Here is a 21,235-nt window from a genome sequence, read left to right on the forward strand (position 1 = left end):
TTCATGGCCCAAGGACCTTACCTTCTGCATTTCATTCGCGCCGAAGCAAAGGCGTTATCTTCCACACCTGCATTGCTTTATTCATTTTTCAAATGCCCCTGCGTATGCTCGCGGCCGCATTGCACTGCATCTGCATAAGGCCGCGCACCGCCTTTCATGTTGCATGGGCCATGCACCGCCCTTTGTAATTTCTGCATAAGGCTGAGCACCGCCTTTCATACGATGCACGGGCTGCGCACCGCCCTTCGCATCGCTTTCATATGTTACATGGGCCATGCACCGCCCTTTGTAATTTCTGCATAAGGCTGAGCACCGCCTTTCATATGATGCACGGGCTGCGCACCGCCCTTCGCATCGCTTTCATATGTTACATGGGCCATGCACCGCCCTTTGTAATTTCTGTATAAGGCTGAGCACCGCCTTTCATATGATGCACGGGCTGCGCACCGCCCTTCGCATCGCTTTCATATGTTACATGGGCCATGCACCGCTCTTTGTAATTTCTGCATAAGGCTGAGCACCGCCTTTCATATGATGCACGGGCTGCGCACCGCCCTTCGCATCGCTTTCATATGTTACATGGGCCATGCACCGCCCTTTGTAATTTTTGCATAAGGCTGAGCACCGCCTTTCATATGATGCACGAGCTGCGCACCGCCCTTCGCATCGCTTTCATATGTTACATGGGCCATGCACCGCCCTTTGTAATTTCTGAATAAGGCTGAGCACCGCCTTTCATATGATGCATGGGCTGCGCACCGCCCTTCGCATCGCTTTCATATGTTACATGGGCCATGCACCGCCCTTTGTAATTTCTGCATAAGGCTGAGCACCGCCTTTCATATGATGCATGGGCTGCGCACCGCCCTTTGCATCCCTTTCATATGTTACATAGGTCATGCACCGCCCTTTGTAATTTGCACCGCCTTTCATATGTTGCACGGGCCGCGCACCGCCCTTTGAAAATTTCTGCATAAGACATCGCACCGCATCTGCCTTGTTTTATTATTTTTTTCTTAATGCCCCTGCGTATGCTCGCAGCCGCATTGCACCGCACCTGCATTTCTTTATTGTTTTCAAATGCCCCTGCATATGCTCGCAGCCGCATTGTACTGCACCTGCATTGTTTTATTATTTTCAAATGCCCCTGCGTATGCTCGCAGACGCATTGCACCGTACCTGCATTTGTTTGTTTTAAATGCCCTGCGTATGCTCGCAGATGCACTGCACATACATTGCATCATTGCTTTGCGAATGCTCGCAAACACTGCACATGTATTGCATTATCATTTTCACATACCCTTCAAACGCATTGCATCATGCCGGCTTAAAAAAAAAAAGAAAAAAAAGGGCGTTACATAACACGACCGTTCTTCATCCTACACTTGCTAGGACCATTCTAATAACACTGGGGCAAAATTTTGATTGGACGATCAAAATTTGCCACAACATCCATTAGTTATCACCTTTCGAACTACATTGACCTGATTCTCGTGATTGACGAGATATGTAGGAAGCTCTATGCAGAGTTCGGTCACATCGGGACGAGAATCATTCTTTCCCCAGCAGGTATACAATCCTTCCCTTTTATCATTTTTTTTTTATCGCAACCCTGCCGACAAACTGAGAGTATTGTCAAAGCTCTACCAACGTCTGGCCTCTTTCTCCGTACATATCCTTTTAGCAATTCTTTGTCGAGCCAAAATAGGTTACATGTCAACGTCTTCGTCCGAAAACTCTTTCATCGTCTCCGGTCGAAGAGGGACAAGTTGTTGACACCTAATTTTGGCTCGACGTGCTTAAAATTAACATTTTGGGGGGCCCTGATTCGTTAAAGAGCACGAAATACATTTTTACATATTTTTACATTTTTTGACAATTTATTGATGATTATCCTTATTTTAGGAAAATTTTCAATTTATTGTCATTTTACAAGAATCATTATTTTGCACCTGTACAGCGTAATATGACCATTTTTTTTGTGCAATTAATTGTTTCTTAATTTTATAGCAATACATTTTTTTATCCTATACATTACTATTTATATTTTATACTTACATTATTATTTATATATGTATTAATCAACTATATTTTAGTACAGCCCGACAGTATAAAAAAAATCGGAGTAATTAATTTTTAAACGCAGAGTAAAATTTGATAAAGTCAAGGTCTCATCATTTAAAAAAAAAAAAAAAAGTTGATTGAGGTGATGGGTTGGGGACAAAGGGGTATGGCTTCATCATTATTTTTTGGACAAAAAGGAGGGTTTGTTCACATTTTAAGGAAAAGTGGGGGTTGATATAATCTTGGGATCCAACGCACACTTCCACACACCTACACAGCAAGACAAGGACATTTTCAGATTTTTTTCCCACTCCCCTAAAACCTTAAACATTTTTTTCTTTTTCCCCCTCATTTTTTCTCACCGCCGCCAGCCCTTCACGCCGGAGCTCCGAGCTCCGGCGAACACGAACCGCGAAATCACAACCAGCAACCGAAACCCCGTGCTTCTCCTTCGTCTTCATCACTGCTCCGGTGAGGAGCTTCTAGCTCCGATGAATTGGAGCAGTTAACAATGAGTGTCAAGCTCCCAGTCTGCTCCTTCCCTTCCTCCTCTCTACATCTCTCTTGTCTTCTTCTCCTTCACCGCAACTACGTCGTCGCGTCACCATCCACGCCGATGAGCTGGTCCATCCCCGGTGTACTTCGTTAGAGTTCCGACGAGCTCCAACTAAAAAAAAAAAACAAATTTCAGTTAATGGTTGACTTGTGGATGAATTCGAAGTAAAGTGCCATAGTTATTTTAAACACTGTCTATAAGGATTGTTCTTCAGTCGTATTTGATGCATGGAATTAATCTTTTGGGAATATGCTTGCTATTTCTGTTGGTGTTGCTCATAATGGCAATTTAGTAAATTATAAAACAACTTAGGGGTGAATTAGAGGAGAATGGTTCTATTTTTAATACTAGTAGTGATACTGAGGTGCTTTATGATGTCGATTGATCTGATAAATGGGATCTGATGATGATTTGCTTCTTTCTTGACTTATCTACTTTAATGCATTGAGGAAATCCGACCCATATCTTGACGGGGAGACCCGGTAGGCATCTGTTTGCAAACCGGTATCTTGCAGCCATGGCGTGTGTCGGTTTCTCTTTGCATGCTCATATACAGCTCAAAGTTGAGGTAATCGTGGAAAAAAAAAAGAGGATTTTTCAGGGTGGTTGACGATCTTCGGTATGCCCATGAATTCGTATTTGCTCTAATCAACAACCCTTTTTAGCTGAAAAATGAAGAAGGGACTATATAGACTCTTTAATTTATCTGCTTCTGCATACTACTAAATTTGATATTTGCAAATAGTACTTTCATGTCCCTTTATATTACAAGGTAGAAATGACACAATAAGATTGCTGCTGTTTAAGAGTTCTGAACCTTAGTGTTTTATTGATGTTGATTGATCTGAAAAATGGGTTGCGCTTGCTGTATATATATTTACTAATATGTCCTTGGTTGGCCATGACACTTGGGAATTGAGATTGTGTTTGCTGTATATACGTCTTTAGCAGAACCCCGAACAGGAAAGGAAGGGTGAATTGAAACCATGGATGCAGAGCAACTTTGATAGTATGCTGGCCGATGAAGAAATTTTCGTCGATTTCCAAGGCCTTCCATGTACAAAGACGGGTTTTTTATTTTAAGTTTATTCATTATTTCTTTAATTCATCCGATAGTTATTTATTTTCTTACTAACATTTTTATTAAGTCTCACGCAGGTATCCGGAGTTACTTTTTGAAGATGACACTCAAAAGAAGTTCAAATAGCTTCTTAAATTCTTTGTTTATATTTTCTTTTACATTCTTAAATTATGCAAGCATAAAATATAGTGAAACTTTACTTTTTTAGGGTGTAGGTTGGTTGTATTTATTTATGATCTGCTTAGGTGATTTAAATTTTATGTGTTTTAGACAAATTAATTTTAGGCAGTTATTATTTTTGTAGCTAATATTCTTATAGTTATCATGTTTCGCTAGAGTTTTAATTCAATAGCTTAGCACACTCAAGTGAATAAATAGGGTGATTTGCCTCAATATTTAGGCTTTAGAATGTACTCTCATAATTAATTGATTAGGCGTACATACTTAACTAGTTAAATTAGTTAACTCACTTCGAGTGCAAAATAATTTCATGTCCATTTTCTTTTTATACCTTTGTCACATACCCAAGTTTCTAAGTTGCACATAACCTTTTTTAAAAAAAGTAATTATTATATCACATATGTAAAAAATACATATTGCACGATTATTTATGTGAATAGTCATATTAGTTATTCTTTAGTCTAAATTCTACTAATTTTTGTAAGTAATAATCAAGCCTTTTTACACATCCCTCGAATAGTTAAATTGGTCCAGCCGGGAACCACATTTGTGGATTTTGAAGGATGCCTAACACCTTCCCTTCGGAATAATTTGAACCCTTACCTAGAATCTCACTTATTTTCGTAGACCATGTTAAGCTGCATATATTAATAATTTATAGGTACCCTAGTATACCTTAAATGCTAGGTGGCGACTCTGTACATAATTAATTATTTAGAGTCCCATAAGTTGTGCTTTGTTTAGCCTTTGGTAAAAATGAGGTGCAACAACATCTCACTCTTTTTCTTTCTCCATTATGGTAGTTTTGACTTGTCGTGCCATAACTATTTATCGTCCTGTAAGTACTCTTCTTTTTTCTCGCTCATTGTTTCCTTGTTAGTGGACAACTACCTTTCTCTCTCTATGGCGCCCTCTTTGCGTTTACTCCTCCTGTGTCATATCGGGCTATCCTTTTTGTACCCGTTGATCTTAGATATACACTGTACTGATTTTTTTTTGTAGTCCATTAGTCAGGCTCTCTAATCCTTACATCATTGTCGCCATCTCTTTTACCCTTACATTCTAAATGTTTACCCAGCCTAACTGTGTCGCTAGTGAACCTAATGATTATGTTCCTTTCTTAGGCCAGTTATATCATTATCCGAAATACGTATATACGTAATGTTTCTTCGTCATTTATTATCCTTCACAGTCCAATTACACTTATGGCAAACTTGTAATCCGAGTTCAACTAATTTCATAGCTCGCAACATCTTTGAGCTTCTGCTACAACTATTTCTTTACTTCCTTCCCTCACATCTATCAATACAATCCAAGAAGCATAGGACTACGACAATTCTTCTATTATGACTCTCTTGTAACGCAAGTATACTTATCTTCAATTTCCTTGTATCGGCGATCGTTTCGTCAGTCGTTATTTCTTGTTGGCTTTCCGGTGTGGCCTTCTTACAATTCTAGTTGGGCATAGCTTCACGTTGGCGGTTCACATAATTCCACAGCATATGCTCTCATGTTTAGTATAATTAGTGGTCCATGAACTATTTTCTAATATCCGGTGAGCTCTTTTATTTCCATTCATAAGAGCAGCGTTCCTTCTTTCCTTCAAAAATTTCCAAACTACCAATCGTTGCTCCTTTTATTACAATTGCCATTGTCATCCCAAGTGTCCTTTGGGTTAGTCATCCTCTCTAACACCCTTTGTAAATTTAGCTTGGAGACCTTTCTTGCTCTTTTCATTACCCTTTAGGGCATGTCACTGCATCCTTAGGTACGGCGCAATTTTTGCCCGATACGAGGGATTCAAATCATGGTCTAAAAATATCGTAGTTCATTTTGGCGTAAAGTGCTCTCTTGAGTTATCTTCCATACTTTCTCCCTATGTCTGCCTCATGGTACACTTATTGTCAATTAGTTTTTACTTCTTTCCGTTACCTTCCCGATATGCCAATACGCCTCGGACTCTGGCCCTGAGCTAATAAATCTCCTTCTCTGGAGCTTGAAATGTCATAGTTCCTTTCAAGTCTAGTATGTTCTTCCCCCTTTATTAAGGAGTTCCTTATACGCCAATAGCCTTCGAGTAACCGTCGTCTTCGATAGTTATCTGCCGCCCTTCACGATCTTCTTAGGGTCGGGGTACCGTCATCGCATGGTCTGACTTATCTATCTTCTTGCTAGTTATAGTCTTGTATCCAATTGGAATACTTATAAGGGTTAGATCCAATTCCGATGCCTTTTTTCCCGTCTTTTCACACCTCTGTCTTTTATGACTGACGGTTTTCCGGACCCGCAAGTTAATGGAGGCATCGAGATTCACCACGTCCTTTATGAAGTCTTCGATTATACCTTACTCCTCTTTTTTCTTCCCGACTTTACTTATAACATATCTAAAACTTCTTTCCCTGAGTTCTTCTTTCATTTATGTCTATATCGTCATCATTTTTTTTCCAACATTTCCATACCCTTCCATCCACTACTAGTCCTTTCGCCCGCTTAGCTCACTTACTCATAATCTTTCTTAACTACGCGTTTGTGTTGCAGCTGTGCGTCTATGTTTTTCGAGTGTCCTGCTACTTTTGCTCTTAGCACAGAATTCTTACAGTTTACACTCTTTCTATCCTCGTTCATCAAATCTTTATCTATCTTTCTAATGCTACGGCCGGGTGGTCTTCCATGCACGTTCCTTACATTTCATTCCATTTCCTCTATGATCGAATCTCTCGGTCTTCACATGAATTCTTATTCCATGTCATTAATTTTCCAATCAATTGTGTCGACTCATCATCCTCGTTCTTTCCTCGATGAGTAATCGGTTTCCTACCGCCAACTCGTTAAAGATTTCCTGTTACTTTACTCCTAAATGCTCTCCTCTTCCTTCGACCAACCCATTAGTATATCTTTCCTGCTTTCATCCTTAACTTTCCTTGGGTTTCTTCCTCCTCGAGCACCTTTCTTCTCTTGTTATTTGTAGTATCGGCTATGAAGTTTGTGGAATATTCCTTTAAATGCGCAAATCCTTTCTATTCCTAAGTCATCTTTTTGGAAAGCTTCTCCATGTTCGAGGCAACCGTGTTAATTTGACCACACACTTATCCCTTTATATACCTTTCAAGGGCTGGAAATCTTTTAACATCGTCGCAAGGCCTAACCATTCTTTCTTTTACTTCACATTCCTCATCGTGGTCACTATCCTTTTAGCCCCACTTATCGAAGCCTATTCTCTGACCCCACACATTCCTCTTTTGTTTCATACTGCCACACTTTATCCAGTTCGCATGCCTACCTTCAAATTTTTACCCAAATAGTCCCGTGCTTGCCCGTCGTCCCTCTTGGCGGCTTCACTCACTCATGTTTCTTACTTTTCACTTTTTCCGACATTTTGATCTCCTTACCTTCCATCTACTCACTTTCTTTCCTTTCTAGATGTCATTACACTAAAACTCTCCAGGCCTAACCTGTAGTGAAAATAGCATCAACTTACCTTGTAACATTTGTACCATTTATCATTTATTTTTGTCACTTGAACTTCGTTACCCTGTTCGATTAATGCCTTCCATATACCCCAACGTTGGTTATCAGGATATATATACCCGCTGATATAGCCACGTATGGGATATCATATGCATACGTATATATATATATATATATATAATTAGAACCCTCTCGCTTACAAAATATTTCCAAACGCTATTCAAACTCACCCTAATTCTAGAGCTGTGATGCACCTTCTTTCTCTTCACTGGTCTAGTCCGCCTCGTCCTACGCGACCTCTTAAGGTCTCCAACCACTCCGCATACTCCAATATCCCTTAGGCTGCTCTAGCTTCTCATTTACCTCTTATATTTAAATTTATAGGACTTTTTGTACACTTCCCAAGGGGTCACCCATCCTAGTATTTCTCTCACCCCAACACGCTTAACCTCGAAACTCTGATGAAATCCGGTGCGTTAATGCTGGTATAATCGTATCCACGTCACCGCATGACCTTCACCACATAATCTAAAGCAAGTTGAAGTCTTGACAGATTCCAAAACGTTCTCGTAACGCATCTCCCTTCGAATTAGAAAGGGTCTCTTACTCTTTCGACTACACAATTACCATTTTGGCCTTTTTAATTCTCAATATTCACCTTTCATCTGTATGTATGACTACTTTCCGTCCTAGATTTCCAGATTCGCAATGGTAGCGAACACACATTGGTCGTCGTTACTTATAAATACTCGGTTATCGGCCTCTTTGGGTTTCCGCTCGCCACTATTAAATAATAATCTACAGCAAATGCACATACATAGAAAATTTCAATAAGGACTCATATACCTGTAGCCGATCAGTCTCTAGTCTGATCTGGTGGACTATAAGGTGAAGTGTACTCATCGTTATCGTCTACCCACCATCCGCTCGTTTGGCCTTCATCATCTCTCTCATCTGAGTCCGAGGGATAACCGGGTAACTCCTGATTTACCGACGGCCAGGATAAAGGGCTAGAGTAATCCGTAACACTCACCGGGGAGGCAGGTCTGACGTAGTGCTCTGCCATAGGAGCAGCTGGTACGGCCTCGGGAATCTCCTCCTTCGGTGTCCCAGATGAATGCTCGGACGGATCTATGTCATAAATGTCCTCTGGGGGGTCCTCCTCCCTAGGAGTCAAGAACTCTGGAGGAATCGTCGTTGGGTCCTCCAAGGGATCAGTCTCCATGGAATAACTAAGACTCGTCCTGATCGGTCCTGGAGCCTGGGGTCCTGGATCTACTCTCGAGGCCTTCTTAGCACCCCCACTGTCTGAAGCTGATCTCTTTATCTCAGTCTGCACCTACCTGCAGGAAAAAGGATCAGAAGTGATCTTTCCTAGACTTTGGCTCTATTGCACGATCTAAGACAGAAGGAAGGTCAATGATTCCTAAATGCCCTGCAGCTTCCTGTTTATAAGTGTGGCCGGCTTTACACCCATAAACAGGACTCTACCGGACACAGTTTGTAGACAATCCTTAGGACGAACTGCTCTGATACCACTTTTGTCACAACCTAAACTGATGGGCCGTAACAAGTGCCCGACCACTACTGGCCAAGCACTCTTATGCTTGCATTTACTGCTCATTGACTATCCTGGGCCCATACACGATCTGTAACTGAGTTGAACTATCTCTCGAACAATAAATATAAGAGACACGGCACCGGGAACTCACGGCCAACACATACATATAAACATAAACACTAAGAGTAACAACGCGAGCCGATTTGGCCGCCACATATATACTGTACAACAAAATAAACGCCGACGAGGCTGCATAACATCACAACTACATATCACTGTCTACAGACCTCTATGGAGTACAAACTGCAGAAAGGACAGGACAAGGCCCTGTCGTACCCATATACGTACATAACAGGATAGCATACCAAAAGGGTTGTAGCTCCGGATCAATGGAGCGTACTGACTGCCGCTGAGGGGAGGTTCTATTGCGATGGATCGACCGACTGGCTACCTGATCCTGCGGGCATGAACGCAGCGTCCACAGGAAGGGACGTCAGTACGAGTAATGTACCGAGTATGTAAGGTATGAATAATAACATAGTAAGGGATGTAAAGTATGAATAATAATAGAATGGAAATATAGAGCGTATCGTAAGATAAAAGAGTAACCTGTACATATGAGTGCCTCTTATGGCGGATGCCACGGATGCTTAGCTTTCTTTGAAAAACATTTCTTGTTCATGTATACATAAAATAGACCATATCATGTTTTCGAGGCGTCGGCTCCGATCCATTTAACCACATATGTCCCGCGTCCGGGAATCCCGTGTCCGGGATGATATCATGTATGTCATATTATAACGACTGATCAGGTGGTCATGCGTCTATAGCGCCTCGCCCTTCTTCCTATATTCCCCATATACATATACATATATCATATTCATATATCATATAAGCAGCATGCATGAGAGCCCAAGAAAAGCTATAACTCTATCGGAGTGACGTAAGGTCGGTAACCTCCGATTATATTATGGAATAATCATCGCTCTATCTCACCTTGAAGGAATAATTATTTTAAGGTGAGACTATCAATGAAGAATAACATCAAGAGAAAACATAGAATAAGGTCATAAATCTCATAAGGCGTCAATTGAGATACTTTGAAGTCTTTAGAAAATAGAGTCATTATCAAAGAATAAAATTGAGGATCAAGAAATAGCTCAATATTCTCATATTCATATTGAATACACAACGTGAGACTTTCAAACATGAAACCATTTTCATCATAATCATCGTAGACATATTCTCATCTTTGAGATCATCGTTGTCATTACAAAAACATGTCCGTCGTTGTAGTCATAAAAGCTTACAAAATCATAAACCTTTGTTTTGGAAAAATCCGGACATTTTGAAAAATATTTACGGGTTATCAGGAAGGAAATTATGCCTTGGAATCATAGACTTTTAACTTTTGATAACAAGGAAGATATGGAAACATTTATGAAGACATAACATAGGAATCATGCCTTTGAAAGAAAGGGACGAGCCTTAACATACCTATTCGACCTCCTATTAGCTACGCTTATTCGTCCGAGCTCGCAAGTCTACATTTAAGAGAATTTACACTAACGTTAGCCTCTTTATCGCACACTTGTTCCAAGTTTTAAATCAAACTATTCTATATTCTGCCGAAAATCGGGCAGCATTTTCCCTATTTATATGTCTTGCCCGAATTCTCAATTCAACTACCAACAATAAAAATAACAATACCAACATCCATAACATCATTTCCAACGCCAAAGTATTCCATAGAATAGCCCACACGCTGTTTTCCAACTTCCATAACTAATCAACCCATTATACAATTATTTAACGACTTTATCTCCGTAAATAAGCCTTAAATAACACCAAAAGAGAAAGATTCATACCTTTTTCTTGTTAAGACAGCAATATCCTCAATATCCACGCTAAAATCCATCACAAAAAAATACTAGAATCACAACCATGCGTTGCCCGGACCTAAACCACTACTCCGCGACTTAAAAATTGCTTACTTTTGATTCCCTCACTTCCCCTCTTCCAATTTCTGGAATTTTCTAGGAAAATCTGATGAAAAAAGGGGGTTATTACCCTTTATATAAGGGTTAAATTCAGGTCGGGTTCACTGTAGCAGGTCGGTTACTGTAGCACGCTTTTCTGCTCTGTCAGCTAAACTTGTAACGTCCATAATTCTCTACTCGGTTGTCCTATCGACTAGAGGTTTGTTGTGTTGGAAACTAGAATCGACGAACTTCATTTTAGGATTTTTTTTCACTTTAAAACACTTCATATGGTAAGAGATATTTGTCTTTCAAGTTGGAAAAATAAATTCACACAAAACATTACCCATCCTTTCTCCAAAGTCGTACTACTCCACTTCCTCCACTCATTTCCTTATAAAACCTTCCGGTGTACATTATATACATCTTTTACTCATTAAATATACTTAATAATGCTTGCTCCTTATATTCCAAAGTGATTTTACTTAGCCCTAACTCAACGTATTTATGTTTCAAATTTGATAAGTGCTCTTCGAAGATACGGGGTGTAACAGTATGCACCATATACATGCGTGCCATTTATGGATATGACTGGCCGACAGTTGCCAAAACTATCAATAGATGGTTATGCCCAAAACACATAGTTGAAAATTGTACCGCATTGAAACCTTCACTCTACAACAGTTCCTGCATTGAATTTTTGTAGAGCTGTCATATACCTCGGCAACGTCTTGAAAGAGCCCTCCTAATTTCCATAAATCATCTAAAACGCATGCCAACGCCCAAGATATCCCTTTCTCTTGCTTATTGTTTTTTAATATACCTGCTTAAGTTTTCTAATGCAATCTTTGATGGGGATCCTGCACATGTTTAAACAAACAACACTTACCAATGACAATTTAATTGATGTAAGAATTATAATGAACTAGGTTGAATAGGTTACCTTGGGGTTTCAGCAACGTTTTTAAGTAGCACTTGAGCAATCATATTTATATCTAAATTAAAATGTTCTGCTCGCTTCTCTCCAATATCACAAATGTGACGTTTGTGGAATTTTGTGATAACCCACATGCCATCGGACTTTTCAATTCCCCGAAGCATCCATTGACCGCTTTGAAACTGTCGTCTACAAACTAGTCTCCATATTTTTCTGGTTGAATCATCAACCCTATACTCACTAATTTCCTTGTAACAATAAATTTTTACTGCCCTTTGCAATGCTTTTTTTTTATCTGAACACCATCCCTTTTTCAAGGTAGCAATCATCTTTTATAAGATCGGTCGGTTCTTTCCACATTTTTTGACAACATTGATCATCTTCTTTGGTGAAGACAAAGCCATCAGTCCGACCTTGAAGATCGTCTAGATATGGAATATTATCAGAATGCCACTGCATTGGGCTTTCCGGAGGGCTTTCGGGAGTTGGGTTTTCCGGCAGTGGACTTTGCATCAATGTTTTAAATTTGCTTGTTGCCCACCAGATTGAACATCGACCTCTTCGTCTTTATTATCATCATCGGTTTGTTCTGCATTATTCGGTTCGCTATCACTTAATGAAGTCTCGCAATAATTTGGACAATCATCACTATCTAAGAAAGGCATCTTCATACACGAAAAGTCACATATTTTAAATACCAACGTCAAATATATATATATATATATATATATATATATATATATATGGATTATTTAATATCAAGGTGATGAACCTGCCGATATTGATCTATATTAACATGGTTTGGAGAAAGATCATCTCCACCGAACGGAATGGATTGCCCAAAATCATCATTAGGTATCACTGGCGAGTTTTGCCCAATATGACGCATATTAGGTGTGTAACCCCTACAAAGATACCAAAGAAGGATATTTACTAATAAATAGAATAAACACGTGCTACGAAACAAAATAATAATTTAAAAGTGAATATTTACTAATTTTCAGTATTTGTTTGATTAAATTGCTGGCTTAGGGTTTCCAACAGGACTTGACCACTCAAAATGTGTATATCAGATCTAAAGTCCCCATAAGTGTTTTCATGAGTAGGCTGGACTTGAGGGACTTCTTTAGGTATCTTTTCTATATACATTGTCATACCCCATTTTAACCGGGTTGATTTAGGAGTATGACGTATTGGTGATTCCTGTTTATTTTGTTTTAAGGAGTCGCCACCTAATTAATTTAATGGTGAATTAGGACACCTAAATGTTAACTAAGGCAAGGTTAAAACTAAACCTCAATTAATAGTCTGCTCAACCATTGTGATTCTAGGTAAGGGCTCTATATTATCCTAAAGGGAAGGGGTTAGGCATCCTTTAGAATCCGTTAACTTACGGTTATCCGACCAAACTTAGGTTAATTAATTAAGACTAAAGATATTAATGTAGCATTTTAAAGTTTTAAGAAAAATGGCTAAAGAATGTTGCTAACGTTTTAAAGGAAAACATACTAATGTTATTTAAAATAAAATTTACAGAAAACAATGACTTGCATAAAAGATGATTTTAAATGCTATAAAAATAAAACTTATAAATGTTAAAAAATAATAATGCTATATAAATAAGGCTTGTAGAAGATATAATAACTTGCATAAAAGGAGGTTTTAAAATGCTATTTAAAATAAAGCTTATAAATGTTGCTAATGGTTTAAATGGAAGCAGCATAATGAAAATGAAATTTACGAAATATGATAATTTACATATAAGTAGAAGAAGATGCGAGTTTATGCAATGTTTTAATAAATATTTAAAACGAACTAAGCGATGAGGTATTAATTGACTTTAAGTTTTAGAAGTGTGAATAAAATACAAAACAGCTAATAGATTTTCTTTTTCCATTTTATTATCTTTATTAACTATGCTTAATTAAGAATATGCGTGATTGACTCAAAACTTGAAGAGTTATTTAAAATATGTTTGAATTTATATTTGCATATTAGTGATGTTTTGAAATTAAGATAATAAGGATATGACTCCTTTAATTCGAAAATATGAATTTATACTACCAATTATTCTAGAAGTGAATATTATGGATACTATAAATAATTTTAATATAAAAAGAAGAAAAAATGAAATTTATGGAATTAATTATTGAACTCCTTTTAACTAACTACCCATTACTAAAAACTAACCTACTAATTCATTAGTATTCTTCTAAACTAAGAAAAACAAAACAAAAAAAAACAAACCAAGAGTTAGTTGCATAATACAAATTAAATGCATAAAATAAAATAAGGAGCAAATAACATTAAATAGGCTCTGCCCATTTTGGAACTGTTAGGATCTGTTTGCTGCTGTTGGGCCTTGGCCCCGAATTCATTTTTTCCTGCTGCGGATGGGGCTGGACAGAGAGAGACTCGATAATATAACGTTGGGCGTTTAACCCAACATCGAATGCGGAAGAGGAACGAGTCCCTCGGGCTCGTATGTGATGGTCATGCATAAGACGAAAGGGAAAGGATTAGTATCTAATCGACGAATAAGGTTAAACATGTAAAAACACAAATTAAAAAAAAAAAAAAAAAAACAGGTCGATAGGTTATGTATATACTGCGTATATTTGAGTATATCTCATGTATACACATTCATAAGGATGTATAGAAGGTCAATATTGGAAAGCTTTCGGCCCCGTAAATGTATTAACCAAAATATACTGGCCATACACACACACACACACACAAATATATATATATAATTAAACACGGTACACTTGTAACATGAATGCATATAAAATTTTAGACAAGTCCAGAAAAACCCAGCATACATTAGCAATGTAATGTAAGAGAAGGAAAGGGCTTAATGCATATGAAACCGTCACTGATTCGACTAGTTAAATACTTGTCATGTTTTATCCAAACTTGAGGCCACAGAATACTTAAATTTCAATCTCTTTTAGGACAACAAGGGAACATAAGAAGAGCATTTGTAAGGCAAAACATATGGAGGCAAATTCATGATCAGATGCTTATCCTAATGAATTAAAGTGATGAACAGTTCGGGACAAGTAGCAAATTAATTAGAAATATGCCAAGCAGGTCAATAGTTCAAAATTTAAATAAAATACTATCCTCCTCTACTTTTACACTATCCAACTAAAATCATGACTAAGCTGGCCGAATAAAGTAGATTTACTGGATTCCATAAACTTTAGCACATTAAATTAAACTACTCAGTTTGGGACAAACAACTTTTTAAAAGTTGAAAAAAGTAAAAAGAGAAAATTCCACCAAACATATAACGATCCAAATTAGAATGAATGAAATAGAAAGTCTCTAAGAATATTTAATTTCAGGTTAAGGATAAGAAATGGCCAAACATATTAAAGGAAAAAAAAGAATGATTGAAAGAAAACGCTAAGCTAAGAAGAGAGACCAAAAAGCTCATGCTAGCATATATCAAACAGAAACAGGGGCATACTGCTTCCATATTTCATACCCGTACCATAGCCAATGTAAAACTAAAATATCCATGAAATTTAATTAACTGACCATATACTAATTCAAACATTCAACTGAGTATACTGTCGTTGTTGTTGTTATCGCATTATTGATACTAATTTTGAACCAACAGAAACAGGGGCTGAAAACTACACACCAAACATTAAACATAATGAAACCATAGCTAGCTCATTTGATCACATATATCAATTAACACGACGAGGATCAGTACAATCAGCCACAGGGGAAACTAGAAAAGGACTGAAATGAAACTAAACTAAGTCAAGATATAAGCATATAGACACTGTTAACTACTAAGCAAGATCAAGACATACACATTTTATCCAATCCTACCAGCATATAACATGCTTCATAAACCATAAACCGAATTAATAGAAGAATGTACTAAATCATGAAGACAATATACTAATACTAATACAAAACGACTAAGAAGTAGCAATGTAAGAGGTAAGAAAAAAAATGAAACAGAAAGGGATTAACGCATACTTACACATACATTTGATATGAAATTATTTAACCAGGTAGTTAGTGCACAAGTTATGTTGACTATCTAGCCCATGTATATTAGCAAACTATGAAGATCAATTTGTTGTATTTTAACACCGAACATCCTGAATCATGCTAAGCTATTATGTTACTAATAACCAACTTTCCATCAACTAAGCATGTAGTCATACTATTTTTTTTTTAAAACAAATAATCAAAATAGGCTGAGTAAACACATTTCCATGGGAGGAAGATTGGAATGAATAAGCAGATTCAAACAGACCTGTTATATATAAACCTATCAATTAGCAACACTAAGCTTTATTTCGAAAATTAACAGACATGAACTTTCTTGAAATAAATTGAACAGGCTTAAATAAATGCATCCTGCTTGCAGATTACCATCATTGAATAACCAATCGCACTACCAATTAAAGTTGATCCGAACTTGAACTAAACAGTGGTTAATATACTTTAGGGGTCTAAATTAATCTAAGATGAATATATATCTACTTGAAATTAATTAATATGAGATCCTACACCTAGAGCACAGCTAAGCAATTAAAGATTCATACTAACACGTAGCCGATTGAACAAACTACAAGCAGGTCGCACAAAAGACAGATTAAGAACAAATCATTTCCAAAAATAATAAAACGGAGAGTAAATTACCTTTCTTGTATGCAGCGAACAGGGTGCGAGGGTTTCAGATCTACCCTCGAAACTACCAAATCCGAGCTTGCGAAGCTCGAATTCACAGCAACAACAGAACAGACGAAAAAATTGTTTGAGTATTTTTTGATTCGGTATTTTGAACTGTCACAACGAGTTGCAAATTTGATATTTTGGACAACTTTAGGTGACTCCTAGATCGGTTGCCAGAGCCCCCTTATTCGACTGGAAAAACGATTATTTATAGGATCGATTCGGGTTTGAGCTAGGGTTTTCGTTTGTGAAGAAGAGAGAGAAGAGCGTGGGGGGACATAGGGAAGTGGGGGACAGAGAAGGTGGAGGGAACAGAAAGAAGTGGGTGGAGCGGCGTGGTGTGGGGTGAGGAGAGAAGGGAGAGAAAGAGGAAGGGAGAGGAGAAAGAAGACGATGGGGGTGGCGGCTTGAAGGAGAAATATGAAACCCTAAGGTTTCATATTTTGTTAAAAGGGTATTTGGGCCGGGTCGGGTACAAATCAAACGGGTATGGGCTGGTCTGTTTGAATGAATAGTGGGCTGAAAAATGTTGGGCTGGGTATTAAAAATGTGGATTGGTCCGAAAATTGGGTTGGTTTCACAAATTAGGCTTTAGCCCAAAATAGTTTTAGGATTTAATTATGGACTGAATTAATATGGATTAAAATGTTACTTAATATAAAATATGTAATTATTAGTGCTCAGATAATAAAAAATGGCGTTGTAATAGCCGTGCAATAATATTTTGAAAATTCAGAGTAAATAAACACTATTATTTAATCATGCAAAGGTAAATGCGATGCATATGCGTGAGTTGGTAAAATGCCGAAGTGATAAAAATTGTGAATTATAATAATAATAATAATTATAATAATAATAATAATAATAATAATAATAATAATAGTAATAGTAATAATAATAATAATAATAATAATAATAATAATAATAATAATAATAATAATAATAATAAATGATGATGATGATGGCTAGTAACTGTAATAGAATAATGAAACGCCAGTATTGATAAAAGGCTAATAATTATAGTAAAATATAAATATATATGTTTTTTTTTTAATTTTTTCCAAATATATTAGAAGCATAAATAGGTATTTCGGAGGAGAGGCGGGACAAAATTGGGTGTCAACATACATTTCAAGAACATAAATGGCGACTATATCCCTATGTTCTTCAGGCGCTCTCAAACACTCCCTCAAAGAGTCATCATCATTGATATTCCACACACCATAAAGCACTAACCCTTGTGAAACGGTGTTTGGATATCTGCCAGTTACAGATAATTCATACTCTGTGGGATCAGTTTTCATTTTTTTATGTAGGTAAGTGACTAATTTTTCGTAGTTTAAGGTTGTTGGAAACTTTACATGGGATTTTGATTTGATACTATAACGAATGGTATTATGGTCATCAAGTATAACTCCATCCCAAAATAGAGTAACCCTAACAGTTGAAGAAGAAGACGATGTTTTTTCTTTGAAGTTTGAGTTTTTTCAAGAACTTAAAAGACTTAAACTTATGAAATGGATGAGTTTTTACCTTATCTAACATTCATATTAAATAGTCAAAATATGAGCACAAAAGTGAACATTTAAAAAACGTGGGAACCTTATTGCGCATGAAAATACTGCGCAATACTTTTGAGCATGAAAATGTTACGCAATAGGACAAGATTTTTGAAATAATGCAGCATGGTGTTGTCAAATCAAGCATAGTGTGTCATAAAAAGTGGACAAATAATGGAGCATTGTGTTGTCAAATCAAGCATAGTGTGTCATAAAAATCGGACAAGCATAGTGTATTATCTACGGCTTATATATTGCGCATTTAAAAGTTGCGCAATACAAGTTAGTGGCATAAAAAACGGTCAAATAATTGAGCATTGTGTTGTCACATCAAGCATAGTGTGTCATAAAAATCGAACAAGCACAGTGTGTCTTCTATGGCTGATATATTCTGCATTTAAATGTTTCGCAATACAAGTTAGTTTCATAAAAAAGGGTCAACTAATGCAGCACACACTATATTGCGCATTTAAATGTTGCGCAATACAAGTTATTATCATAAAAAGTGGTAAATTAATGCAGCATTGAGTTGTCACATCAAGCATAGTGTATCACAAAAAGCGGACACACTATATTGCGCATTTAAATGTTGTGCAATATAAGTTAGTGTCATAAAGAGTAGTATATAACATGATTGACGAGCAACTAGCATTCACATTAAAAAGAGTTATCATGTCATTATATACTCAATTTGATGATATTAGTTCTATTACATGTGTTACCCCACAACACTACTAAAAAACTGCCAGAAATCGACGGACAAAAAACTGACGGACTGCGTCGGTTTGAAAAACTGATGGAAAACCGACGCAGTGCATCGGTTTTTTGCATTTCTAATTTTTTTAATTAGAAAACCAATGGACAACGTCGGTTTTTTTGGCAGAATTTTGAAAATATATTTTCGCCAAAACAAAACCGACGTCCCACATTGGTTTTATTAAAAAAAAGTAATTAATATAAAATCGACGGACAACGACGGTTTTATTTTTAAAATTATTTTAAATAAATTGCAATTCATATTGTTTTTTAATTTTTTTTTTAGGAAACCGACGGACCGGGTGGGTTTTTGTTTTTGGCAAATACTAGTCACCTTTTTAAAAAAATCGACGGATAGGGTCAGTTTTGTCCGTCAGTTTTTTTTTTTAAAACAAAATGGCCAGATGGGTTCTTTTTTCATTTCTCCTTCTCTTCCCAAACAAAAATCCCCATTCCCCTAAAACCCTACCCGCTGCCCCCCTGTCCGCCTAGCCCCGCCGCTCATTTCCCCACCCCCCAGACCCGTTTTTAACTTAATAAATTGAGGTTAGTTTCTTTTAAATTAGGGCTTTTAAAATTCTTTCAATTTTAGTTTTACTTGTAGATTTTAGGCCTAATGTTAGTATATTTAGCTTTGTTAAACATCATTTGCAATGTTATTAATGTTGAATTTGTGAAAAAATGTAAATTTTATTTGATTAGTTTACTTTTTTTTTTTTTGCTTGAGATTGTGCTATATTTTATGTTCATTGTCAATGTATTTGTGTTAGCTTAGTTATCATTGTTTGAAATATTATTGATGTTGAATATGTGCAAAAATGTATACTTTAATTATTTGACTAGTTTTTTTTTTTTTTTTGGTTGGATTGTGCTTTTTGTTAGAATCCATAAGTTACTAGAATTGTTATTGATCATTCAAAATAATAATTGGTTGAGATTGTGCTTTTCAAAGTTAGAGTTGTTAAGTTATAGTATTTCTATAGCCTCAAAACTAAAATGTAGACTTTATTTCACTATATTTACCTTTCAATTTTTAGAATTGGCTGGGATTGTGCTTTTCAAGGTTTGAATTATTAAGTTATGTTAGAATTATTAAGTTATAATATTTCTATAACCTCAAAACTAAAATGTAGACTTTATTTGACTAGATTTACTTTTCAATTTTTAGAATTAAAGTTAGAATCCATAAGTTATTAAAGTTAGAATTGTTATTGAGAATTCAAAGTTAGAATTGGTTGGGATTATACTTTTCAAAGTTATATTAAAGTTAGAATCCATAAGTTATTAAAGTTAGAATTGTTATTCAGAATTCAAAGTAAGAATTGGTTGGGATTGTGCTTTCTTAAGTTATATTTTAAGTTAGAATTCTTAAGTTATAATATATTTCTATAACCTCAATAATTTGTGGGTATATTTTTGTAGATGGATCGTATGTGGATGTATAATATGAATAATAGTAATCGTATGGGTGTACATGATGAATTTGTTGAAGGTGTTGATGGTTTATCACACATGTGATGTCACTTCACCCTTTTCAAAATGAAGGGGTAATTAGGTGTCTTTGGTCTCGTTGCCGGTGTATGAAGTATTTAAAACCGAAAGCGATTAAGGTTCATTTATATAGTCATGGGTTTAAGCAGAAATATTATGTTTGGACTGGTCATGGAGAGACTGATGGGGTCAATGGTATATTTTATAATATGGTTGTTGGTGAAAGTAGTGTGTCGCAGGAATATAGTCATGTCCAATATGATAAAGTTAATGATATGGTTAATGATGCTTTTGGCATACAGTCTGGGTTTGAACCCAAGCAAAGTTTTGAGGAACCTCCTAATGAAGAAGCAATGCGCTTCTATCAATAATTAGAAGAGGCTAGTCGTCCACTTTGGGTAGGGAGTCAACATTCTAAGTTGTCTGTTGTAGTTAGAATGATTAATATCAAATCAGATTGGACTGTTGCTGAAGCTGCTATGGACTCAATGATTAAACTTGTGGGGGAACTAGTTAGTCCGGAATTCGACATACCTAAGAGTTACTATGAAGCAAAGAGATTGATTTCCAATTTAGAATTGTCGTATGATAGAATTCATTGTTGTCCAAACGGTTGTATGTTATTCTATAAGCAGTATGCTAATTTAAATGAATGTAAATTATGTGGACATGCGCGTTATAAGCGGACACCTAGAGGGAAGATGGTTCCAATTAAGGCGATGTATTATTTACCTATTATACCTAGGTTAAAGAGGTTATTTGCATCGCTGAGTTTTTCTCCTCACATGAGATGGCATAGCGAAAATAGAAGGACACCTGGTGTTATGTGTCATCCATCGGATGGAGAAATGTGAAAACATTTTGACAGAATTTATCCTGATTTTGCTAGTGAACCA

The sequence above is a fragment of the Lycium barbarum genome, chromosome 9 (assembly GCF_019175385.1).
Source record: "Lycium barbarum isolate Lr01 chromosome 9, ASM1917538v2, whole genome shotgun sequence".
Lineage (NCBI taxonomy): Eukaryota > Viridiplantae > Streptophyta > Magnoliopsida > Solanales > Solanaceae > Lycium > Lycium barbarum.